The sequence below is a fragment of the Diadema setosum genome, chromosome 19 (genome assembly GCF_964275005.1).
Source record: "Diadema setosum chromosome 19, eeDiaSeto1, whole genome shotgun sequence".
NCBI classification, from domain to species: domain Eukaryota; kingdom Metazoa; phylum Echinodermata; class Echinoidea; order Diadematoida; family Diadematidae; genus Diadema; species Diadema setosum.
In genome coordinates this window covers 22813170-22832493 of record NC_092703.1, presented here as the reverse complement: position 1 = coordinate 22832493, position 19324 = coordinate 22813170, and positions in this window count along the sequence as shown.

The window sequence follows — 19324 nt, the reverse complement described above, 5'->3', positions numbered from 1 at the left end:
CAGAATAACAATACATCTGTAATGAGGATCATCATTATCATCATCATACTACAGTAGTAATAATGAGAGTCACTGTATAATGCAGCTATACTGTACTAGTAATAATGACAGTAATGAAAATATTGATAATAATAGTAATAGGTTAGAGTATATCATATAGTAGTATTGACAATATATATACGTGAACTAAGAAAAAGGTGCAAAAGGAAATCCATTATACGAGCATTTTTCAGTTGACAAAGTCTATGACACTTTTGGGCGAAAACTCGTTCTTGAGAGCTTAAAAGCAGAAACAAACTGTTTGTTACTGAATATCCGACGCTTGTAAATGATGACTCCTTTTCTCTTCTTTTTATGGGGCAAAATGTGCCCAAAGTTTAAGCAATTCTGAGAATAAAAAATATTTTGAAACATGAGAGTTATTATATGTGTGTGCCTTTATGCTACCCACAAAATGTGTAACCCTGTTTTATCTGTGTTTGTTTGTGGTTTGGGTTTTGTTTTTTTTTTTGGTACATCGTGCACGATGTAAGTGTATCTGCTAAATAACGGCTCTAGATGAATTTAGTTTTACGAAATGGTTTTGGTGGGATAACTTACTTGTCTTAGGACACTTTTCGTCTACCCCTGTCGCAATAGTGCGGTCTCAATGAAGCGATCTCACCACTACTTTGACAAAGAAATGCAGTCAAATATTAAGAATCACAGGATAGTCAAACATTCAGTGTTTCATTCCTTTATTCTACTCACCATTTAAATTCAACGCAAAAAAAAGTAGGTGTATAGGCCTATATACACTAGGGAATATCATAACCCTCAAAGGAGGACGAAACCCAAATATAGAAATACAGAATATGAATTAAGGAAATGAAGCATTATAAGAGACCACATCGGCGAAGTTCGAGGAAAATTGGACAGTCCATTTAACAGTTATGAATCCTTAAAGTGGCGGCCGTAAACATGGTTGCATGAGAAGAGTTATACGGATGTCTCAATAGGCCCATTCACGTTGTACAAAAGTGACGCCACCTCGCAGCCATGTTACCACGCACACTCTTTGGGGACTCAGGGGCGTCACCAGCTTTTTTTTTTTTTTTTTTTTTTTTTTTTTTGGACAGACATTTGGAATATAGGAAGCTCTCAATCCCTAGACTTTTACAGTTTTTGAGGGAAACCAAGCGGGGAAAGGGCACCGGCGTAGGATTTCATCTTGGGGGGGGGGGGGGGCGTTAGTATGCGAGGGAGCGAGCAAGGGGGGAGAGAGTGTGGACTCGGTGCCTGTTGTCCCCCCGCCCCTCCCAGGGTGAGAAATTTTTGCATTTTGATGTTGTAAATGGTGCAATTTGATGCAGGCTTTTTGCGTGTTTTTATCGACTTGAAACAGTCCCACTTGTTTAAGGTAGCAGTACATTTTGATGGAATTTGTTGTTGAGCAATGTGCCTATAAACTATATCATTTCAATAAACTGCTTGTATTGATTCTTACACTGATGTCATGAACGCGACCGAGCCCGAGCAAGCGGAGAGCGCGAGGGGGGATTTGATGCATGTTTTGCTTGTTTTATCGACGTGAAACAGTCCCACTTGTTTAAAGTAAAGCCGTATATTTTGATGTAGATTATTATCGAATAATTTGCCTATGAAATAGTATCATCCAAATAAATTTCCTGTTTTAATATTTACACTGAATATGAACGCGGCCAAGCAAGAGCGAGAGGAGTGAGCGAGGGGGTATGATGTGGGAGGGAGTGTCCCCCTCCCACGGTGAGCAGTTTTTGCATTTTGATGTTGTAAATGGTGCAATTTGATGCAGGTATTTTGCGTGTTTTATCGACATGAAACAGTCCCACTTGTTTATTGGTATCAGTACATTTTGAAGTAAATTGTTATTGAACAATTTGCCTATAAATGGTATAATTCAAATAAACTTCTAGTAATAATTCTTACACTGATGTCATGAACGCGACCGAGCCCGAACAAGCGGAACGAGCAAGGGGGGGGGGGGGGGGTTCAACGGTGGGAGGGGGTTGTCCCCCTATAAATGGGTTATGGAATGACGGTGTGAAAGGACAAATTACTGGCAGCAATATCGGGAGAATGCCTTAACGATTACATGCGAGCGAGCTTTAAAATTCTGACATTTTACAGTCTCAAAACTGCCGTTTGTAGCCATATTTTTTTGCTTCGGAAAATAAGGGGGGGGGGGGCGCACCGGCGCAACTGCTGGCAATTACTGGCAGCAACATCAGGTGAATGGCATAACGATTAAATGCGAGTAAGCGAAGAGAGCGAGCTTGAAAATTTTGACATTCTACAGTAAAAAAAAAAACTACCATTTTGAACTATATTTTTTCGCTTTGGAAATAAAGGGGGGAGGGCGCACCCGGCGCAACTGCCCGCGCTTACTGGCAGCAACATCAGGAGAAAGGCATAACAATTAAATGCGAGCGAGCGGAGCGAGCGAGCTTGAATATTTTGACATTTTACAGTAAAAAAAAAAAAAAAATCTGCCGTTTGTTGCTACAAATGTATATATATATTTTTTTCGCTTTGGAATTTAAGGGGGGCGCATCGGGCGCAACTCCTAGCAATTACAGGCAGCAATATCAGGAGAGCATAACGATTACATGCAAGCGAGCGGAGCGAGCGAGCTTGAAAATTTTACATTTTACAGTCCAAAAGCTGCCGTTCTTAGCCATATTTTTTCGCTTTGGAAATCAAAGGAGGGGTGGGGGGCGCACCGGGCGGAACTGCTGGCAATTACTGGCAGCAACATCAGGTGAATTGCATAACGATTAAATGCGAGCGAGCGAAGAAGAGAGCGAGCTTGAAAATGTTACATTTTTAGTCCAAAAACTGCCGTTCTTAGCCATATTTTTTCGCTTTGGAAATTAAGGGAGGGGGCGCACCGGGAGGAACTGCTGGCAATTACTGGCAGCAACATCAGATGAATTGCATAACGATTAAATGCTAGCGAGCTTGAAAATTTTGACATTTTACAGTCCAAAAACTGCCGTTTGGCGGGGGGGGGGGGGACGCCCGGTGTATGTTCATGACTGGGGAAGGTATGACCAGCGAAGTGGCGTCGAAGTAACGAAGCATGGGAAGGATGTACAAAATCTATCTAAATAGTAAACACTGTATAGATTACACTAATTGTACTAGTAGATATAAATCAGTGCTGCCAGAACCAGGGGTGCGTATTGTTTTTCCCTACGATTTTTTTTTTTTTTTTTTTTTTTTGTCCCCGATGCAAAATTTCAAAAAAATGAATGAATAGATAAAGAATAATAATTATTTAGGGTCCGGCGTTGAGGTCGCCCGCAGACTGAAGTTCCTTTTTTTTTTTTGTCTTTTTTTTTTTTGTCTTTTTTTTTTTTTAGGGTCTGAAGGGGGGTGCGTTCGCACCCAAGGCACCCCCCCCCCCCCCCTGATGGTGACACCCATGGGACTTGCACGCATTTTCCAGGAGTGACTGTCACCAAGATCGTGTGATTTCGGGAGCCTGTGCGTGGTAAGATGGCGGCACAGTGGTTTCAGAGCAACAGGCCAATAAGATATCCAGAAACTTCTAATTTCCGTGTAGAGATCAGTAGTTCAAGCGAAGAATGGACCTTTTCCGCTTTTTTTTTTTTTTTTGAGGGAGAAAAAACATAGTTTATCAAGCAGGCCTCTTTGGCTGTGAATTATACGACTATCTATACTCAATTTCCCAGACAACCCTTGTGCCTGTTGTATCTCAGTCGAGTTCTATCAGTACGTCTTATACGTGCGTTGTAAAAACATCGGTGTTACCACGGGTGTTAAATCTAACACCGCTCAAACTTCAACAGAGGACCACACCCACAGGTGTTAAAAATGCACTGTGATGGTGTTGAAAAGTGTTCACCTGACACTTCGTGATGTTAATTTGGGTGCTGTTCGTTATTCCGAAGATTCGCTGTTCCGAAGGTTCATTATTCCGAAGGGTCGTTAATCCGAAACACGCAAATTTCCTATACCTAGAGGTTCGTCAATCCGAAAATGAAAAAGGGTTCGTTAATCCGAAAATTTGTGGTGTTATTCCGAAGGTTCGTTACTCCGAAGATTGGTTAATCCGAAAATAAAATTCGGAACAATGAACCTTCGGAATAACGAATCTTAGGAATAAAGAGCCTTCGGAATAACGAACCTTCGGAATAACGAGCTGTAACCGTTAATTTGACACTGTACCAGGTGTTATTTTGACACTGTACTGCTGTTAATTAAAAAATGACACTACATGGTGTAGATTTGATATTTGTTGGTGTTAACATCAATGGTTTAACACCCGTCCAGCTTCAATAAGAGACCACACCAGCTGGTGTTACTTTGGAGTAAATTTATTTTCACATTTTTTCACAAATCTACTATTTTAATGCAAAATTCTTGATCGTCTTGTTTAAATTAAAAATCAACAAGAAGTGCAGTTACTAAGAAACTCTTCAAAAGACAGTTTAAAATTTGGAAATGACACCCGGAGGTGTTAATTTAACACCATAAATGAGCACCGAAAATTTAAAACCAGCTCGGTGTTCACTATTTAACCCCGGACTTTTTGCAGTGTGGGAGAAACTGTCTGTGTTGATTTGTTGGGGTTTTTTCTGTCTCCCAGGAATTTTAACATTTTAAAAAAGAACTGGTTTTTAAGGAATGCGTCATGCACTCATTCAAGTGCGAAATCGTAAAAAGAAACACACACACACACACACACACACACACACACACAAACAACTAAAGCCGTAGACGTTTCACGGGGTGACCGACCCTTCAAACGAGACGATTACACGGCTAATCAACGTCCAAAACAACTTCTCAGCCATAGTGCCCCTAATTAACCATGAAATCATTGATGTCGACATAGGCTACGAGACGCGTTCCTTTGCTACTTGCAATGAATTGTTGAAAGTGCCACGATATTAAAGAAAGCGAATGTGAATACATTGTACCAATGTTTTGACGTAAGTAGATTTCATTTGATTTATTCACAAAATGCAAAATAATACATTGTGTCACACACACATTATACGCATATAGTGCACATGTACAGCTGTATAATAGACTCAGCAAAAAAAAAGAAAAGAAAAGAAAAGGAAGTAAGTACTCTTTCGAGTTCATATTTTTCATAAAGGATTTTTTTTAAGTCAATGTATTACATACCATATTAAAGGTAAGTTTGTTTGCTATCAAGCGAGCAGAATAATACAAACGGAAGCTTTACTCATGAGTGAATACATTCATTTTTGCCCTCCAAAGCACAAAAGTAAAAACGGCAAAAATTGACATGTTGTCTTTCATTTGTCAATACCCTTCAAGATAACAATGACAACAACAAACAAAAAAGTTTAACACTATGAGAGACATGAATGAAATATCAAAAACAAGATTTTTATTCTCTTTGTCTCTTTATAACCTCAAAAAGAAAGTGGGAAACTAAAGGGAAAAGTAAGAACTTTCTCTCAGCTTAAACTTCAAACGACATAAGGAGTGATGGAATAAAGATGGTTAAATGAACAGAATTTCTTTATTTCATTCTTTCTATTTAGTAATTTAAGGATTTATGAGATGTATTGAGAAGCAAATATCATTCATAATTTTCCTAATTAGAAACAAATTGAAATTTGTACTGTTATTCTCAATATTGCTTCTTCTCTTGTCTCAATTTAATTTGGATTCGACCCAGGATTCTTCATTTTTCTCCTTTATTTTTGGCTTATTGGATATTTTGGACTACAAAGACATTATGGAGGTCAAAGGTATATTTTTGCATCTTAATTTATGTATCTAATTGTGTTAAATTTGTCTTTTGTTCTTATTGTTATATGGAAGAGCACTAAAATACGCATAAATATTTTATTTTTGACCTCAATACTCAAAAACAACTCATCATCCCGGCAAATCGAGACAGCCAGGTGAGTTTCTTGGTAGATTCTATCGATATATTGCAAGCAAATATGAAATGGTGCAAGACGGGTTCTCAGACCCTTACCAGAACTGTGTTTTCACTTTAACTTTCTCCTTCCTTGGCGGAGGTAAACAAAATCCCGAAAGGACGATTTCCGTCTGTTTTCACGCTACGGATGTTAATGAAGTGATTTGTCGCCATAGTGATGCGGAGGTAAGCGTACATATTGTAGTCATTGATTATTGAGTCAGTGCTACTTTTAGTCACATACTTTTTGGGAAAGCAGTGTGCAGTCATAAGTTGCGCTTTTTAAGTACTAAGTGAGTAAAAAATCTTACCCAAGGAACGTGTTGGTAGTCATTAATGAGTCAGTGCTACTTTTTAGTATGTTTGAGTCACATTTCTCAGAAAAGAATTGTCAATTTCCTCTATCTATAGTACAGTTTCTCTATGTGTGCGAATAAGTGTTATAATGGTAACATAAACAGCCAGCTTCGTCCTAACCTATCGCTTGAAAAGTTTGGCATTTACTTTAATATTTACTTTCAGGTGTAATTATTGTTTTTTTTTTAACCAGGTTTTCTCTTGGACAGATGCTTTATGACGTACATTATATGTTTTTGTTTTCCTCATTTTTTTTTTCATTATATACTTCACTCATTTACGGTTACACATCACCAAGGACACAACATAATAGTTTTGACCAGAAAAAAAAAGAGTACGTCAATGTAACCAACCGTAATACAATGTACTTACATATTTTTCTTAAAACACGTTTCATTTACACGTCCACATGTCATCAATATATCCATTTTCTTTTAAAGACGCAGCATTATGATAATTTTCGACTGAAAAACAAAGATAAAGAGTACATAAGTTTGACTCAATCGAAATACGTATTTTTCTTACCACTTTCATCAAATCATTTCAGGTTTCTCTTCAAACTACAATGTAGCACAAAATCTTAGTTCCACTTTCAAATCTTTTACCCTGTTTCTGACGGACTTGTACCGACGGTTTTGTTTCTACTTAACATATTCATGATATTTTGAGCTTGGAATCTCTTAAAATGCGCTGTAAAACAGATCAGTATGATGTTTCACAAGATAATGCATTATTTTTCCCAAACTATGTGTCTGATTATATTTTCATATGATCAGATCAGCATCTGAATCAAACCTATAGGTCATATTTTATTATTGCAAAGGAACTTTTTTTTCTTTATCAGCCAATAACAGGTAACAACGACTGCTCTGCTGATATCGTTGACAAACACACACACACTCACACAAACAAACACAATATATATATATATATATATATATATATATATATATATATATATATATGTGTGTGTGTGTGTGTGTGTGTGTGTGTGTGTATATATATATATATATATATATATATACAGGGTGTCCCCCAAAAAAGCGGAACGGTGGATTTCTAGTACCTTGCGTTCTAAAAGTGATATATTTTTTGACACCATTAGAAAGAGCATCTTCTGCAAAAGACAATGATACCAAAATCATTAAATTTGGTTCAGTACTTTTAATTCTACGCCAATTTCTGAAAACGCAGTCATTTTCAAATTTCGCCGGATTTTTGCGACTTATGAGATAGTAATTTGAGTGCGACACGCGATCCATACGGTGAATATTGTGTAATCTCGGTGATCCATGTCAACAAAAGATACAGCTTTCACGTTGGGCACGGGCCAGGAAAAACAGTGTACGTGTGTGTGTCTGTGTGTGTGTGTGCGCGTCCAATATGAAAGCGTTATCGCTTGTTGACATGGATCAACGAGCTTACACAATTCACCGTATGGAACGCGTGTCGCACCCAAATTATTATCTCATAACATAAAAATTGAAAATGACTGCATTTACAGAAATTGGCGTAGAATAAAAAGTACTGAACCAAATTTAATGATTTTGGTATCATGGTCTTCTGCGGAAGATGCTCTTTCTAATGATGTCAAAAAATAAATTACTTTTAGAATGAAAGGTGCTGAAAATCCACCGTTCCGCTTTTTTGGGGACACCTGGTATATATATATATATATATACCGGCTGATTCGACATGGAGAGAGGTCTCCATAGATGTCAGAGATCCTACCCATCTCTCATCACACTTGTGCGCCAACCACTGGACATCTCTCTTTGGCATGCTGAAACAAAATAAAATTCCTATACATCTCGGGAGAAAATTCTTGCTGATTTATTCTAATTCTTGACATATTTAGCCTTTCTTTTATGAACATGATCACGAAGATTAAAGCAGAAATTCACCCAAAAAATAGATGCACTTCAAAAGAAAGAGAAAAATATTTTGTACAAAATGAAACAAAAATGACAAAAATCAGATGAGAAATCAGGAAGGTATGACATAATAATCATTGAAATTCATATTTTTTGGAAAGCGTTTCTTGACAAGTCCATATGAATATTCAAGTGAATGAATTGATGATGTCATACCCTCACAATTTTCCATGTATGTTAGATACAAAATTTGGAAAAACCATTATTTTTACCAAATACAAGTAAAAGCGTGTTCCCATACCAAATATTTGGGTGGTTTTAGCACAATTTTTATATTACTACAGCTGTCATATGAGATTTTGGTTATCTACGTATACGAAAAATATAAGAAATAGTGAGACCATGACATCCTCAACTTAGTGCTTTGAATATTCATAAGGACTGGCCTAGAAATTTTTTCAGAAAAAAAGTGAAATGTTAAAATTTCATTTTCTCTTTTTCATTTTGTATCGTTCAGCAGGGGATATTCTCTTTCTTGTGAATTTTATTCATCTTTTTTTCTGTGGTAGATTTCCTCTTTAAAAGTGCACTTTACAGTCAGGAAAAAGCTCAAGCTCGTTAAAGAGTGAAGCAAAGATTCGTTTTATGCATACATGATTGTGTTTAAGCAAATGTTTGGTCTCTAATAAGCAATTACTCATGGAGCTGCAAGCATTGCTTGTTTCTATATTTGCGTACATATTCAAGCAAACGTCTAGAACAACCAGTTGCTACTTTTTATGTTTAAGACTCGATGGCTATTGGATATACTATGTATATGTATATACCGGGTGTCCCCCAAAAAAGCGGAACGGTGGATTTTCAGTACCTTGTATTCTAAAAGTGATAGATTTAATGAGCATCTTCCGCAGAAGACAATGAAACCAAAATCGTTAAATTTGGTTGAGTACTTTTTATTCTAACACTTTCATATTGGGCGCGCGCACACACACAGACACACACACACACTGTTTTTTCCTGGCCCGTACCCAATGTGAAAGCTGTATCTTTTGTTGACATGGATCACCGAACTTACACAATGTTCACCGTATGGGTCGCGTATGGATCGCGTTCTCCTTCAGGAGTCTCGACGCGTCGAGACTCCTGAAGAAGGTGGATGGAAGCCACCGAAAATTTGAGTTGCTCAATAAACTGTATATTGGCGAAATATTGCATTACCGGTTTATTCTTCGTTATATACATATATACATACATATATATATATGGGCCGTGACGCGAGAAAAGGGCCCTTATAGCATTAAATACCGAAAATTAGTTTTCACCATCACATTGTAGAATGAACTCTGACGTATTTAGATATGCAGACCTTTTTTTCTGAAATTCCAATCCTAAATGACCCCATTACGACATTCAAAAAGAATGTTGTTTTTTTTTTCCAAATCCTGCCACTTTTTTATACGTCTATGCATGTGCGCGCAGTTAGCTAGTTGATCTTTTTTGCGCGTATTACTTTGTCAAACTTCCGCGCCGGTTTCTGGCGTTTGCGCGCAGAGGCGCTAAGGGCCCTTTTCTCGCGCCACGGCCCATATATATATATATGTATATATAATGTATTCACACAGACAGAGAGAGAGAGAGAGAGAGAGAGATAGATAGAGAGCGAGACAGACAGACAGACAGATTTCAACCTGGTTTACATTTGGCTGCTGCCAATCGAAGCAAAAAAATCTGCGACACGAAATACTGCTTTGACCATTACTTCTTTTTGTTTTCTCTTCCACGATTTTATTCCACGAACATTTCAACACGTTGACAACACTTCGTTAATGACACAGAAGACAAGAACGATGTTAAAATGATGTGACAATGCGATGTGCATCGTGATGATATTTTGTGAATACATCGGTGGGAAGTGACGTTACTCATACAACTTTATTCCAACAGCAATGCTCAAGCTTCCTTGATATTTTACAGTGGACACCGATGTTACACCAAGTCAGAGCAGATTGGTTGAAACGATGAAATGGTAGCCGGGTGAGGAAGTTCAAGGATGAATAAAAAAAAAATCCCTGACCTGAACACATTTTAGTATGTTGATTTAAAAATGTACTTGTTCACGAGTGCTGGAAGTTAATTTGTCTTACAATGTTAACTTGTCTTATTTTTTGTCGTTTCTCTTTTAATCTCTTACAGCTGGGGAATTGAAACTAGACAAATTCGTTTCTTATGCCTTTACACTTTGAGAAGATGATGTTTCTCAAAATGATAATTGATATAATAATTTATTTAAAATGTGCACGTTTCTACTTTTTTGCACATTGATAATGTGAATCTTAATCAAATACTACGTGACCACAGTAATGCACCGCCACATAAGAACAGAAGAAATATATTATGTATGTATATATATATATATATATATATATATATATATATAGAAAAGGTGTCATTGTATGGAACAGTGCATGTCATTTTGTAAATGGCTGTGAGTGTTCGCTACAGCAAGCTTTGTAGTAGCACATACTGAAACCAAAAAGTCTGCAAAGAGTCTAATTTCCTCTGTATAAAGGAACATAACTCGACTTGGTTACAGCTCATTATTCCGAAGGTTTGTTATTCCTAAGGTTAGTTAGTCCGAAGGTTCGTTATTCCGCAGATTCGTTATTCCGAAGGTTCGTCAATCCGAAAATGAAATAAGATTCGTTTTTCCGAAGGTTCGTTAATCCGAAAATGATATAAGGTTCGTTATTCCGAAGGTTCGTTAATCCGAAAATGAAATAAGGTTCGTTATTTCGAAGGTTCGTTGATCCGAAAACAAATAAGGTTCGTTAATCCGAAAGTGTAATAGGGTTCGTAATTCCGAAGGTTCGTTGAACCGAAAATGAAATAAGGCTCGTTAATCCGGAAATGAAGGCTCGTAAGTCCGAACTAAGGCTCTTACAATTCCGAAAATAGAGTAAAATTCTTGTGACAATATATGGTGTTGTAATTACTTTCTTATGCGTTCGTTGTTACGTGTGCGCATTGTGTGAATGTGTGTATTGAGGTCAAGAGAAATTACTGTTTAAATGCCCATCTTATTCGCTCTCACCCCCATTATCGTCGCCTTATAGCGTCACGTTTATCGGTAGTCTAAAATTCATCATCATCATCATAACAATTCAGGAGAGGCATATTCACTTCGAAATAGGGATACCAGCATACACATACTCTCTTTGGACACATAAACACATACGAACACACACATGTAAACACACATGCACACACAAACACACGCGATTCCATACAAACTTTTATCGGCGACGTATAGAATGCCGTCGTAATTTGTGACTTTCATTTGTACATGTATACTAACGATGAAAGTACAGGTATTTTCTCCTCCGGAGGATGAGCTCGCCTCCTCCCACTCCTTCTTCACAAAAAAAAAAAAAAAAAAAAAAAAAAAAATCACACATACGTCGACTTAAAAATAAAGGCTTTCAAACAAATAAACAATCAAATATACTCAACAAGCAGCTTAAAATGTAGCATCTCTTTTAATAATCTTCACTGTGAAGAGTGGAATGTAATTGAACTTGTCCTACCGATCAGTCACAGGTAAGAAATTATTTTTGCCTGAATTCAATGAGAAGTTAAATGCAGTTCTCCACCTTTTTTGTGTGACATGGTAACACAAGGAATTCATGTCGTTATGGTAACTGACAAAATGTAAGCCAGTGCTTTGTATCATTTCTAGCTGTCGTAAAGTTAAGTAAATTGGGTTTTACACTCCATTATGATAGCCTTTGCCATGACACTAGTTGTATTACGTATTACCAAAAGAAACTGCAACTTTTTCTGTGTGTGTAAAACCCGATTTTGGACACATATTTAGGTGTACTGTTTGGATATTCAAGTTACGGTACCCATTGTTAGAAGTGGGAAAAAAAAACCCCGAGTTGTCAGTTTGTATGCATTTCTTTTTCTTTTTCTTTAAACATAACAACATAACATCTTTTGTTGGGGGGGGGGGAACGCGGTCACCACCTTAAAATAAAGGGAAGACATTCAAAATTAAAGGGATTGTATAATACTGGCTGAGATGGGGCGTCAGGTATCCAACTTTTTTGTGAGATAATGAGAAATTTCTTATGAAATATGAAAGAGCACTAAATTCTACGAGGAATTCAAAGTTTATTCGATGAAAATTTGTTTTGAAATGGCTGAGATATTCCAAACAAAGGGATTCTAGTAAAACGTTGGATCCGCCTTTTGTTTGGCGCAATGTTTTACTTTGGTTTTGGATATCTCGGCCATTTAAACCGATTTTGATACAATACACTTTGAATTTATTTTAGAATCGTATCCTTTTTGAATTTCACATGTGATTTCTAATTATCTTCCAAAAAGTTAAAATTTGAATCTCCTATCTAAACCAAAACTATACTATCCCTTTAGAATACCTCGCCTGTATGAAATAAATCTCTTTATAAGACATTAATACCCCAGAAGATCGATAGACACCCCCACACACATACACACAGACACAAAATAAAAAGGGGACTAAGTGCAAGCACCTTACAAAAACCAAACACACCCTGTCATTGGATATTGTTACAATTAATTGAAAAATTGTATACGTATAGATGTTGGAGATTATTTATAATAAATATGATACCGAGTGCTGAAAAATAACCATTATGAAGGTGGACGATGTGAGATCATATTTACACGGAGCAGCTGCATGTCGAAGATCCCGACTACATGGGGAAGGCGGGGCATAATGGAGCACTTAATTTCAAACTTGCAATATGACGTCTTTACTATTATCATTATCAAAAATGTGAGGGTGTCTGAAAATAGGCTATTTAGAAAAATCACACAGTCCCCTACGCTCTAAATCCAATAGCTCAGGTAAATAATTGTTCAGACTGAATTATAATCAAGATTCTTGATCTACGCCACTTCTTCACGCAACACGACGTACTTTACCTGAAAATATTCACGTGTATCATCCTCCGAAGAGACAATATCGAATTTTCATTGCGTAATATTCAAGCATTTTTTATCTTTTTTTTATCAGGACACCGTATTTTGTCATTACAGTGAGTTTATTTCATTTTCGGAATTACGATCCTTATCATATATTCGGATTAACAAACCTTTGGAATAACGGACCCTATTCTATTTTCGGTTCAGCGAACCTTCGGAATAACAAACCTTCGAAATAGCGAGCCTTATTTCATTTTCGGATTAACAACCCTTCGGAATAACGAACCATATTTCATTTTCGGATTAACGAACCTTCGGAATAACGAACCATAAGTCATTTTCGGATTAACGGGCCTTTGGAATAGCGAACCCTATTTTATTTTCGGATCAACGAACCTTCGGAATAACGAACTTTCGGAATAATGCCACAAATGTTCGGATTAACGAACCCTTTTTCATTTTTGGATTAATGAACCTCTAGGTATAGGAAATTTGCGTGTTTCGGATCAACGAACCTTCGGAATAACGGACCTTCGGAATACCGAACCTTCGGAATAACGAACAGCACCCACTCGACTTTGCCCCTCCCTCTTTAAAAATGGGATTGGTATATCTCTAATATAGCTCCCATCCGAATTGGAAACAATATTTGAAAAGATAATTATGTCTCCACAAGTAAGTAAAGGATGCGTAAGTGTTTTCGAATAAGATTTGCTGAGTTATATTATCTAAATAATTTATTTTCATTATGAACAAAGATATGCATTCTTTCAAGCAGATTTCGTACAACCTTATTGTACGTTGCCCTGGTGACAGAAGTCAAAATACAAATATCACATTTCGTCATTCCAAGCATCCGTCATGTCGAGACATTCGTATGTGGCTGCACAGATATTGCATAATAAAGTTATCCAAACAAGAGTATGGCTTCGTTTCATAGAATAACAAATCTTTTCATACTTCAATGGCAAGTATCTTGGAAATGAGAAAGATCATGCTTCCTGGTTGGCTGTTTTTACGGAAAATTGCTTTTGTATAGGAAGATGTTATTCTAGAATTATTCACATTACATTCGCAGAATTTGGCATCCAAAGATCTTTTTTATTAAGACACTGAATTTATAATAGACACATCTGGTGAAACATCTTAAACTGCACAACATCTAACTCATCATGATTAGACAAGTGGGACGTTATTGTGCATGTTATGCGGGGTGGGGATGGGGAGGGAGGGGTGTAACAACATTTCATTCCAGTGCTCTTAGATCATTACGCTCAGTCCTGTTCCGCAATAGTCAAGTGCCATTCTTTCAAAATAGTTGAGATATCGTGACACTACGACAATGTGAAGGTTTTGGAAAATGGAAACAGGAAGCAAAATACCCCCAGCAGTCTCTGGATTTTAAAAATACTTTGCACAGATAATCCTGTTCTTAAAGCTGCTCATGTAAAGCCGTATCATCCAATTGACATTTCTTTATCGATGTTTCCCAATTTATATACATTTATTTTTAGATAGTGCTAGACAAAATGAAACCATGCCTGTATATAAATACATGAAAATACAAACATTTCTACAATCAAATTGAATTCTGACGCTGTTTTCTTTTCTAATTGTAGAAAAGTAGAATTTTTTTTTCTTGTATGATAATTGAGGTCATTATTTACCATGCTATATGACTATCCGAATGTGAGCAAGACCCATCAAGTCAAATATCAAATTTTCGAGAAAAACGCAAGCAAAGGGCATGTTATGATTCTAATTCTGCAGTAATAGGAACGTGTGCATATTACAATTTGAGGGAATTATTTCAATAGCAGTCCATTTGCATTAATGAGGAGCCCCAAAGATGATTACCAAATTTGGACATGGTCTGCAGTTACATCAAGGTATGCATATAATGCATTTATATCTAAATATGTACGGCTAGAGGAGAGACAATGAGGAAGGAAGGGTGCCGAGACAGAGAGAGACAGAGAGATCATTCGGTTATTAAAAACAGCACTCTTGCCAAATAACAAGTATACAACACTGTAGTAAGAAGTAAAGTCTCATGTCTAACCTTGTAAGAATAGTGATATTAGACCTGTAATACCTCGAGCGACACAGAGTCCATTAGTAGAAGCCTTAGTAATACTCGGTTCCAAAAGAAAACAAGTTCTCCTTTAATCCCTAAGATATCACACTGTCCTCAGTCGTGGAACTTAATCTCTATCATCTATACCCTGCACGAGACCGATAAGTCACAATGTTCTAAGAACTAACATCACGCCGGCTTTTTCTCCTTCGTGGAGACCAGAAGCCATAGATTCCTGATCTCATTTTTTTTTTAAAGATTGTATATGAATCGGAGGGGGGAGGGGAAAGGCTCATGCATATTGAATCGACTTGATATCTCGATCAAATTCTGCTCACTCTCTCAGAGTGACGAGGAATAACTATAATCAATGAATTTCAACTGATCAGTACAAAGGCAACATTTCAGATTGCATGAATTCGAAGATGTATATAGTGAAAGAGTTTGTCACGTCACTCACAAAGTAGATGTGGCTTAGGTCTCACTTACATCTGAAACAAAAGTACACAACTCAGTCATAACCTTGTAATCAATGTGCAATAGCAATGACGTCATGTTGACAAGGGTAACTTGATCGTTCAAAGTCTGTCGCAATGGCACAACTGAAATTCTTGTCCGCGTAAATGTACTTCATAATTTCAGTTCAATTATAATAAGTTTCAGCAGGTAAGCTTTGCTGTCCCAATTTGTAAGAGGTGTTAAAAAAAAGAACTCGCCTTACGTTTGCCAATATTTTATGATTAGAGTACACAGCGGGTTGTACATGGCAAACGAAACTAATAAAACTTGTGGTTCCCTTTTACGGAGTAAGTGTTTAAAATTTTTTACTTCAAATGAAGAGTAACTTTCACTGATTTTCGCATAAGTATGGACGGGATGCTTCCACGGCCTAAAACTTAGGAAGCCTTTCGGTCCCACAATAACCTAATAAATGATTCATAGCAGTTTCATATCGCCCAACATAAAAGGAATGATAGAGGCAAGAAGAAACTGTAAAGTATAAAATTCTGAGTTGATCCTTGCACAGTCTTTGATGTAAATCCCCGTAACCTCATTGATCTCAGTAATGGTTCTAGAAACATCGGACCGCTGCTGTACCGTACAGACCAACGGCATGTTTTCCAAATGCCCTTTGTCCATATCTACTGCAGATAGGTCTGCAGATATGACAATATCAACCGCAAAGTTTGTATCAATGTCTGCAGTGCTACAAGATAAATGGAATTCCTGGTCAATGATTGAAACATCTAAATCAATTGCCGTTTTTTGACGATACATACTCACATTACCAAGGTGGTCATCTGATTGAATTGATTTTGAAATCGACCACGTGATATTTGGTTCTGGATATGACGTAATAGGGCACGTCACTGATAATGTCGAATTATTCGCGATACACACCTGTCCATCAGCAATGAACGGTGGACATGGGAAATTCTCTTCAATGAGATCAGATACAGAGCGTCCCTCATATTTTATTGGAGAGGAGCAAACAGCATTTTGGAAATCCAAAATATCTTCGATGCTTGCTAGCCAACGTTGACTGCAGTCGCAAACGAGTGGATTATTCTCTGCAATTACCGTGAGGTAATACAAAGGCATAATCTCCAAACTCGTTGGAACGATGCCTTGAGTTAGATAATTTAATTTGTTACTTGAAATATCAAGTGAGGAGAGGCGGGGGAAAATGCGTAGAAGAGGTTCATCATCTCTTAACCCCGCCAGAAAAAGATTATTTCCTGTTAAGATTACTCTCTGCAATGGATGGACACAGTCTTCTCTTGAATATTTCGGTAAAACGGTGATTTGATTGTAGGATAGGTCGATACTAAGAACTTTCGGGTAGAGACCTCTGAAAACGTCAATGTCAAAAACCCTCAGCAGGTTGTCAGTTAGGTTCAAAGAAAAAGCTGATGGAGCGAATATTTTTGGAATGTCCATTAATCCACTACCTGAATATCGTAACATAACTATGCTTGCCCCATGCAAAGCTGGCATTGTTGGATAAAATGGAAGCTGTGAAAATAATGGAATTTTTTCAAGCAAGATAATTTTCCCATAGGTAAATATGTGAATAAAAACCGAGTGGTCAATAACTGTTTTTTTTTTTCTTCAGGAAAATATGATATGGAATTGACGAAATACAGTGGCTATGATTTGTTCCATTGATCCTTCCACCAGTCAAGAGAAAATGCCCTCCTGATTTGGGGACAGTAATATTGTCGCAGGTTAGTTGCACATCAGGTGAGAGTTCGAGCTTAATTGATATAGCACTTTCGACATGCCTCATCGCCTCGGGATGTGTAAACACTGCTCTCTCACTACCGAGACAGGCAATGGTGATTGGTAGATGATCTAGAACGCGTGTGTCCAAGTGCTCCATAGGATTCTGGCAGAGATTTATGTTGGAGAGAAGTGGAAAATTGAGTGCAAGTGTTGGAGGAATCTCGGGTAGCTTGTTACCGCCTAAATCCAGAAATGTCAAGGAAGGGATAGCAGGTTCCATCTCCGCGATGCCCGTATTTCGCAGGTGAAGGTAGGTCATCTGAGGAGCGGTTGAAAACGCTAATGGGTGAATGTAGGTAATTGGATTGTTGTTGAAGTTTGCTGATTTGAGTTGTAGTGAGATCGGGAACTCCAGAATGGCCGTTACAATGTTATCGGTCATGACCAGTGTTTCGAGGCTGTAGGTCCTGCTAAACGTATCGTGATCCAGGACACTGATTTCGTTATAGCGTATATGCAGATCTTTAACAAATAGCATATCCGGAAGAGCTAACGGGTTATGAATGCGGTTCTTGTCAAGGATTAGAACCTCAAGATGTACGACAGAAAATGCATCTGCACTTACGGAAGAAATTCTGTTCTCATAGAGGGAGAGCGTGTTTAAGTGCGGAGTTTGGAATTGTCCAGTTATTGAGGTTATCTCATTCTCGCCAAGGGAAAGATATTCAAGATTGGGAAGGTTTTGGAAAGTCGAAGCTTTCACAGCCTGAATTTTGTTGCCCGTCAAATCAACAACCTGCAGCATATTCAATCCGGCAATATCTGGTACGGTACGGAATTTACTGTTCAAAGCGATAAGAACGGACAAAAGGGATGATTTACAAACATTCTGGAGCTCTTCTACTGAAGATGAGAAGAGCAGGAAAGATTTTATGGAGGAATGGTTCTGAAATGAAATCGTTTTATGAGGAGTCTTAGTGATCAAAACATGTTTTAGACTTGGAATGCTCTCTATAATAGACGTAATTTGCATACCTCTGTTACCCGCATCAACAGCTATGTTTTCTAGCCGCTCAAAGTCAGTCGAAATGTAAGCTAGAGAACTTCGTTGATCCGAAAGATAGAGGGACTGCAGAAACCGAAGTCCTCCTAGTGGTATAAACTCGTTCACTCTATTTCCTTTTAGAGAAAGGTACGTTAAGTTAGGTGTGAATGCATCGGCGGCAATCCAGGATATCTGATTTTCTGCCAAAGAAACTCTATCCAATTTGGGAAGGAAAAATGTTCCTGAACCTATAAACTTTAGTCGATTCTTGTTAAGGACAATTGCTTCGAGTAGGACCATATCTCTGAAAGTCGACTCGTTGAGGTTTTCGATCAAATTGGAACTTAACTCAAGGGTACGAAGAGTGACATGAAATTGACTCGTCGTGACATGCTTGATGCGATTCTCCGAAAGGGAAAGATGCTGTAGGCGAGGTACATCGTGGCGGAATTCTGTTTTAATCTCACTTATTGCATTATTTCTCAACAGGATCGATCGGAGAGAAGTGTTGTTGTGAAACGTTGGGCTCGTTGTTAGTAGATTTGCTGATAGCGATACACTGGAAAGCTCGCGCATTGGCGAGAATAAACGTTCTGGAATATCACGCAATGAATTTTTGTCGAGCATAAGCCATCTGGTTTCTGGTACCTCCAGCAAAAGTTACAGGTAAATATTCGGTGGCACTTCCTGAACGTTGCTGTCGACACTAGATAAGCTATTGTTGAGACAAGTTGAGGAAGGCTCATCAAAAACCTCTGTGCAGGTAACACTTTGGACAGTACGAACACAGACACAGATTTCACATATCCTTTCCGCCATCGTGG